This window comes from Phascolarctos cinereus, unplaced genomic scaffold (genome assembly GCF_003287225.1).
Source record: "Phascolarctos cinereus isolate Bilbo 61053 unplaced genomic scaffold, phaCin_HiC Scaffold_726;HRSCAF=1367, whole genome shotgun sequence".
Lineage (NCBI taxonomy): Eukaryota > Metazoa > Chordata > Mammalia > Diprotodontia > Phascolarctidae > Phascolarctos > Phascolarctos cinereus.
Genome location: NW_027556098.1, coordinates 416,505,446 through 416,512,999, shown reverse-complemented (window position 1 = coordinate 416,512,999; position 7,554 = coordinate 416,505,446). Strand labels below are relative to the sequence as shown.

The 7,554-nt window shown below is 36.3% G+C and overlaps 1 protein-coding gene across 1 annotated transcript in view; it reads left to right on the top strand.

The window, feature by feature from the left end:
• The window catches only part of LOC110219996 (uncharacterized), a 28,740-nt gene that overhangs the window by 1,101 nt on the left and 20,085 nt on the right, over positions 1 to 7,554 (top strand). Inside the window, exon 2 of the mRNA XM_078145937.1 lies at positions 7,061 to 7,146. The gene's annotated coding sequence lies outside the window, so the exon portion shown is untranslated. The remainder of the gene's footprint in view (positions 1 to 7,060; positions 7,147 to 7,554) is intronic.

Genomic DNA, 7,554 nt, shown 5'->3' with positions numbered 1-7,554 from the left:
GTTCACAGCTTCACCAACTGTCCTTTAGAGTTCCAAATTTTTCAACATCCCCTCTAGCATTTATCATTTTCCTCTTCTGTCATGTTAGCCAGTCTTATAGGTGTGAAGTGTTATCTCAGTTATGTTAATTTGCTTTTCTCTAATTAGTGATTTAGGGCAGTTTTTCTGTGACTATTGATAGCTTTGATTTGTTCTTCTGAAAAATACCTGTTCACATCCTTTGCTCATTTATCAATTGAAGGCTGTTATTTTTATAAATTTGGATCAGTTGTATATATAATTGAGAAACAAGGCCTTTATCAGAAAAAACTTATTGCAGATTTTTTCCGCAGTTTCCTGTTTTCCTTCCAGTTTTGGCTACATTGGTTTTGTTTCTTCGAAAGCCTTTTAATTTCATGTAATCAAAATCCATTTTACTTCCTCTAATTCTCTGTCTCTAGTTTGATCATAAATTTTTCTCTCATCCATAGATCTGAGAGGTACATTTTTTCATGTTCCCCTAATTTACTTATGGTATCACCATTTATGTGTACATCATTTATTCATTTTGACTCGATCTTGGTATATGGTGTGAGATGTTGGTCTGGGCCTAGTTTCTGCCAAACTGCTTATAGTTTTCCCAGCAATTTTTGTCGAATGTTGAGTTTTTACATGAAAAGCTTGGATTTTAGTTTATCAAACACTAAAAGACCATAGTTATTTACTACTGTGTGTTGTTTACTTAATCCATTCCACTTACCCACTCTTTTATTTCTTAGCCAGTACTAGATTGTTCTGATAATTACTGCTTTGTAATATAGTTTGAAATCTGGAAATCCTAGGCTGCCATCCTTCACATTGCCCCCCCCCCTTATTCTCTTGATATTCTTGACCTTTTGTTTTTCCAGATGAATTTTGTTACTATTTTTTCTAACTCCATAAAATAAATTTTTTTTGTAATTTGATTGGTATGGCACTGAATAAGTAAATTCACTTAGGTAGAAATGTCATCATTATTATATTAGCTTGGCCTACCACCATGAGCAATTAATATTTCTCCAGTGGTTTAGATCTGTCTTCATTTGTGTGAAAAGTGTTTTATAGTTGTGTTCATATGATTTCTGGGTTTGTCTTGGCAGATAGACTCCCAAGTATTTTATATTGTCTACAGTTATTTTAAGTGGAATTTCTCTTTCTATCTCTTGCTGCTGGATTTTGTTGGTAATATATAGAAATGCCAGTGATCTATATAGGTTTATTTTATATCTTGCAACTTTGCTGAAGTTGTTCATTGTTTCAAGTAGTTTTTTAGTTGATTCTCTAGGGTTCTTTAAGTATGCTATCATATCTGCAAAGAGTGGTAGTTTTGATTCCTCATTGCCCATTTTTCTTCCTTCAATTTCTTTTTCTTGTCTTATTGCTATAGCTAGCATCTCTAATACAACATTGAATAATACTGGTGATAATGGACACCATTGCTTCAGTCCTTATTGGGAAGTCTTCAAGTTTATCCCCATTACAATTAATGCTCTAGGTTTTAGACAAGTATTTTAAGAAAGGTTCCATTGATTCCTGTGCTTTCTAGTGTTTTCAGTAGGAATGGATGGTGTATGTTGTCAAAGCCTTTTTTTTTTTAACGTTTATTGATATAATTATATGATTCCTAAACATTAAAGCAGCCCTGCGTTCCTGTTAAAAATCCCACCTGGCCATTGTGTTGCAAGTGAAATTTAACAAAGGGTGGAGTAAAGCAATTCTGTGAGCAAGATACCCTTTATTAGCAGGGGAATGCAGCCTGGTAACAAAGGGCTCTTATTACCAGGCTCCTGTTGTGCCACAGACTCAGAGCAAGGGCCCACAGCACCTTGTAAACCTGAGTGTGTCTTCCTTCTGATTGGCTTGACAGCTTATGATTTGGATGTCTTCCCCCAGCAAAGATAAGGCAACCTTGATTGGTGAACATTTTAATGAGGAAGTGGGTTAATTTTTCTCAACTCCTCCCTGTTATTACTTCATTGTTAGGGGGCAGGACTAATCCAGAAGATCAGTCTGTAGCTAGGGAAAGTGATCTGGTGTTCCGATGTGGTTGATAATGAATGTCCCTAAAACTTTAGGAATGCTAGTTGCCCCGTGGACTCAACTGACTCTCCTAATCTTGGCTAGAAAAACATAAGTCATCTCAATCAGGTTTTCACTGCTTGGTCTCCCTAAACATTGATTAGAAGACGTAAGAATTATCCGTTGGAGGCGGGGCTTAGCCCAAGTTGGCTTTTGTGTATGGGGTTAACAGATGAAAGAGCCCCTGCCCAGGTAGTAATTACCTTATTCAGTTATGCCCTTCAGAAACTGCCTGACCTTCAGAAGCTGAGTCTGAGGAAATGGATGGATTCACAGATAGTTAGTAAATAATATAATCCCATATTAATTTTCCTCAGTAGTATAGGATTTTTGTGATGTATTGCTACAATCTCCTTACTAGTATTTTATTTAAAATTTTTGCACTGATAGTTATTAAAGAAATTGGTCTATAGTTTTCTTTCTCCATTTTTGCTCTCCCTGGTTTAGGTATCAAAACTTTATTTGTGTCATGAAAGGAATTTGGTAGAATTCTTCGTTACCTAGTTTTTCAAATAGTTTGTATAGATATTGATGTTAATTATTCCTTAAATATTTGATAGAATTCACTTGTGAATCTATCTGGTCCTGGGGATTTTTTGGGGGGGAGAGCTCACTGATGGCTTGTTCCATTTCCTTTTCTAAGATAAGGTTCTTTAAATATTCTAAATATTATGTTAATCTCAAGTAGTTTATATTTTTGTGCGTCTTCATCCATTTCACTTAGATTGTCAGTTTTACTGATATATAATTGGGCAAAATAATTCCTAATAAATGCTTTAATTCCATCTTCATTTGTAGTGTATTTGCCTTTTTCATTTTTCGTTCTAGTAATTTGGATGGTTTTTTTTTAATTTAAAATTTTCATTTATTAGCAGGTTCTGTGCAATAGGGTCTTAGGACAGGAAATGCTTTACAATTCTGAAGCATGCTCCTTATAGCATGAATGAACAGCAACAGTTGATCCATGTCTCAGTGCAGATGACCTGCCTGCTAAGAGTCTTGTGTGTTACTTGAAATAAGCTCATAATTTTGTTGCATGATTTGGAAATTAGTTATAGAGGCACCAGAGGAACTAATACAGTTCAGCTACCCACAGTCTAAGTGTATTGCTCCCCCCCCCCCCCCCCCCCCCCCGCCAACAACAAAGATTTTCTTCTTTTTTTTTTTTATCAAATTAACCCATGGTTTATCTATTTTATTGGTTTTTTTCATGGTTTTATTTATTAGTTCAATGGATTTTTTTCACTTTCAGTTTTATTACTCCTTTGATTTTTCAGAATTTCCATTTTGGTGTTTAATTGGGGATTTTTAATTTGTTCTTTTTCTATTTATTTTTTTTAGTTGCATACTGAATTCTTTGATCTGTTCTTTCTCTTTTATTGATGTAGGCATGTAGGGATATAAATTTTTCCCTAAGTATTGCTTTGGCCACATCCAAGTTTTGGGATATTGTCTTATTGCTATTACTCTCTTTAATGAAATTATTGATTATTTCTGTCATTTGTTCTTTGGCCCGCTTGTTTTTTATGATTAGATTATTCAGTTTCCAGTAACCTTTTAACCATATTTCTCTGCCCAAGTAGGGGCCTTTGTTAACTTTAATTTTTATTGCATTATTGTCTGAAAAGGGTGCGTTTAATATTTCTACTTTTTTGCCTTTGATTGTGGAGTTTCTATGCCATAACACATGGTTATTTTTTTGTGAAGGTGCTATATACAGCTGTGAAAAAGATAAACTCTTTGTTATTCCCATTCACTTTTCTTCAGAGGTCTGTCATATCTAACTTTTCTAAGATTCTGTTCATTTCCTTGACTTCTTATCTATTTTATGCTAAGATTTATCTAGCTCTGAGAAGAGAAAGCTGAGGTCCCCCATTAGTATAGTTTTACCATCTGTTTCCTCCTATAATTCTAATTTATAAAAAATTCTGATTTTGTGTCATGATCTTCCCTTTCATCATGGTAGCTTTTGTGGCGAGGTTCTTTTTTTGTTTGTTGCTCATTTTTCCATCCTGTTTCTTGATTTGGAACTTTATGTTAATGTCATGCTCTATTCCTGGTGTGGAGTTGGGAGTGGAGAGGCATTGTCTCAAGCTTCAGGCTTTTTTGCAGCTTGTTTTCAGAGGTAATTCTGGGGGATTCTAATTTTTTGTGTTTCCAAGGTGGTATGGTCTGAAAAGAGGTGTACTTACTGCTTTCTTTGTCCATACTCTGGTCCTTACCTAGTAAGAACAGTACTATTCCTTCCTGATCCTTTGGGGGCTAGAAGTGGTACTGTCTGTCAGGCCTCCCACTCCCTCTTGACTGTAAGTGCTCCTCTTCACCCTTGAACTGTGATTCAGAAGTGAGTATAGGCAGTGGAGCTGCCAAAAAAGAAATCTGATTCTGCATCCATTGCTAGCGCTGGGGTCCCCTTTAATCTCTTTTTGAGTAGTTACCAGATCCCCTTACCATCTCTGGCTTGAGAATTCCCAAAGCTGCTGCTGTTTCTTTCACCACCACCTAGTCCCACCATTTATGTTTCATCCATGCAGGGTCTGGACCAGCAGGAGGAGGAATCTTGTCTCCATATTCTTCCCAGTGCTTCTCTGGGAATACTAGGAATAAAATACTAGAAAGGAGACTACAGCAATGTATCACAAAGATTATGCACTATAACCAGGTTGGATTTGTACCAGGAATGCAAGGCTTCTTCAATATTAGGAAAACTATAGGCATCAATAACAAAAACAACAAAAATCTTATGGTTACATTAATAGACACAGTAAAAGCTCTTGACAAAATTAAACACTGGAAAGTATAGGAATAAATGGAGCTTTCCTTAAAACATTTAGTAGTATCTCCTTAAAACCAAAAGCAAGTATTATCTTTAGTGGGAATAAATGAGAAACTTTTCCAGTGAGATGAGGGGTAAAGCAAGGGTGTCCATTATCACTGTTATTATTCAGTACTCTACTTGAAATGCTAGCTATAGCAGTAAGGGGGAAAAAAGAAACTGAAGCAATAAAATAGGCAACAGGGAACAAAACTATTACTTTTTTCAAATATGATGTTTTACTTGAGACAACCGTAGAGATACAACTAAAAAGTCAGTTGAAGCAATTAACAACTTCAGCAAAGTTCCAGTTTACAAAATAAAACCACATAAATTATTACCATTTCTGTATTTCACCCACAAAACCCAGCAGCAAGAGAAAGAGAAATTCCATTTAAAATGACTGCAGGGAGTATGAAACCCTTAAGAGTTTACCTGCCAAGACATACAAAAGAACTATATGAACACAATTACAAAATGTTTTTCTCACAAAGGCATCTAAGCAATTGGAGAAAATATTAGTTGCTCATGGATAGGCTGAGCCAGTGTAATAAAAATGGCAATATTTTCTTAATTTATTCAGAACCATACTAATCAAACAACCAAAGACTTATTTTATAGAGCTAGAAAAAAATAGCAAAATTCATCTGGAGGAACACAAAGTCAAGAATATCACTGGATAGCAGCCTCATAGCACCAGATCTTTTTTTAAATAGGTGGGAGGCAGTCTTTTTATTTTTTTTATACTTGTATTTCATTTTTTTTCTTTAATCGTATTTTATCTTTTCCAGTTACATGTAAAGATAGTTTTCAACATTCACTTTCATAAGATTTTGAGTCCTAAGTTTTTTTCTCCTTCCCTCCCTTTTCCTCTCCCCAAGACGTCATGCAATCTGATAAAGGCTATACGTGTACAATCATATTAAATTTATTTCCACATTAGTCATGTTGTGACAGTACCAGGTCTTAAAACTGTATTACAAAGTGGTCTTCTTCAAAGCAGTCTGATTATGGATAGGAAATAGAGTGAATGATCAGTGGAATAGATTGTTAAAATATGAAAAAATAAATGATCACAGTAACCTCATGTTGATAAACCCCCAAATCAAAACTGTTGGGTCAAGAACTCACTATTTGACAAAAAATTCTGGAAACACTAGAAAAGAGTCTGGCAGAAACTAGGCACAAACCAACATCTGCCAGCATATACCAAGGTAAGCTTAAAATGCGTCCACTATTTAGAAGTAAAAGATGATAGCATAAACAAATTAGGGGAGCTTGAGAAAAAAAATAACCTAAAAGATCTGTCGATAGAGGAAGCATCTGTGACCAAACAAGATAAGAGGATCATGGGAGGTAAAATGGATAATTTTGATTACATTAAATTAAAATATTTTTGTAAAACAATATTAATAGAGCCAAAATGAGAAGAAAATAAGGAAACTGGGGGAAAATTTTTTTTGTGGAACGTTTCTCTGATAAGGGCCTCTTTTCTCAAATATGTAAGGAGCTAGGACAAATACGTAGAAGTAAGAGCCATACCCCAGCTGATGAGTGGTCCAAGGATATAAACAGAAGAAACTGAAACTATTAATAGTTACGAAAAATGCTCTAAGTCACTTGTGATCAGAGAAATTCGAACTGTGATGTAGCACCTGAAATTCATCAGATTGGTTACATGACAGAAAAAGGAAAATGACAGTTGCTGGAGGGGATGTGGAACAATAGATACCCTGATACATCCTTGGTGGAGCTGTGAATTGGTCCAAATTGCTGGATTGGGAAAGGAAACTTTTTAAAATGAAGGCAAGTTTGCTGAATTTGGAGCAGGTATTCCAAAGAGCTAGTGGCAGGGTTTGGTAGCTTTAAAATGGGGCTTTAGTGGGTCTGGTGGGAGGAGAGTAGAAATGAGGGATTGGGCAGTTGGATACTGGGAATGAGGTTGGAACCATGATGATGAAGGTAGGGGTAGAATGCATCGTTGAGTAATGAGTTTAGGTGGACTTTCAGGATAGAGGCCTCTTAGGACCTTCAGCAGTTTAGGGAAGGTGATGGATGCTTGGTCCTGAAATGAATGTTGTTACTCCCTTTCTCCCAAAGAAGGAAATGTGGTAGGGGCTATTTGATCTTGTACATTTTCCTTCTCAGTTCTGCCTTCTGAGGACTCTGCACTCACCCAAAAGGGGAACACTGAGGAAGGACTTGGTTCTGTATTCTTAATAAGGAGAGCACGGGTGAGTTGGACTTTTTATATCCTTTAAATGCTAGATCAGTTCTTTTTTTTAATCTATTTTTTTTTTTGCCTTTTTGGTGAGGTGATTGGGGTTAAGTGACTTGCCCAGGGTCACACAGCTACTAAGTGTCAAGTGTCTGAGGCCTGATTTGAACTTAGGTCCTCCTGACTCCAAGGCCAGAGCTGAATCCACTGTGCCACCTAGCTGCCCTAGATCAGTCCTTAGAGCTCGTAGATCATGTTTTCTTGTGGAACTTCTTGCCCCAGTGTAACCTCTTTTAGAAATGTGAGCTTTAGTCGCTGTTGATTGGTTCTTGTCCTTTGGGCTTGAAGAGGACCAAAATAACATCACTATGTGGGGTCAAGGTACAGTGTGTCCAGCTCTGGCTGATCACAGCAGCATGAGCTC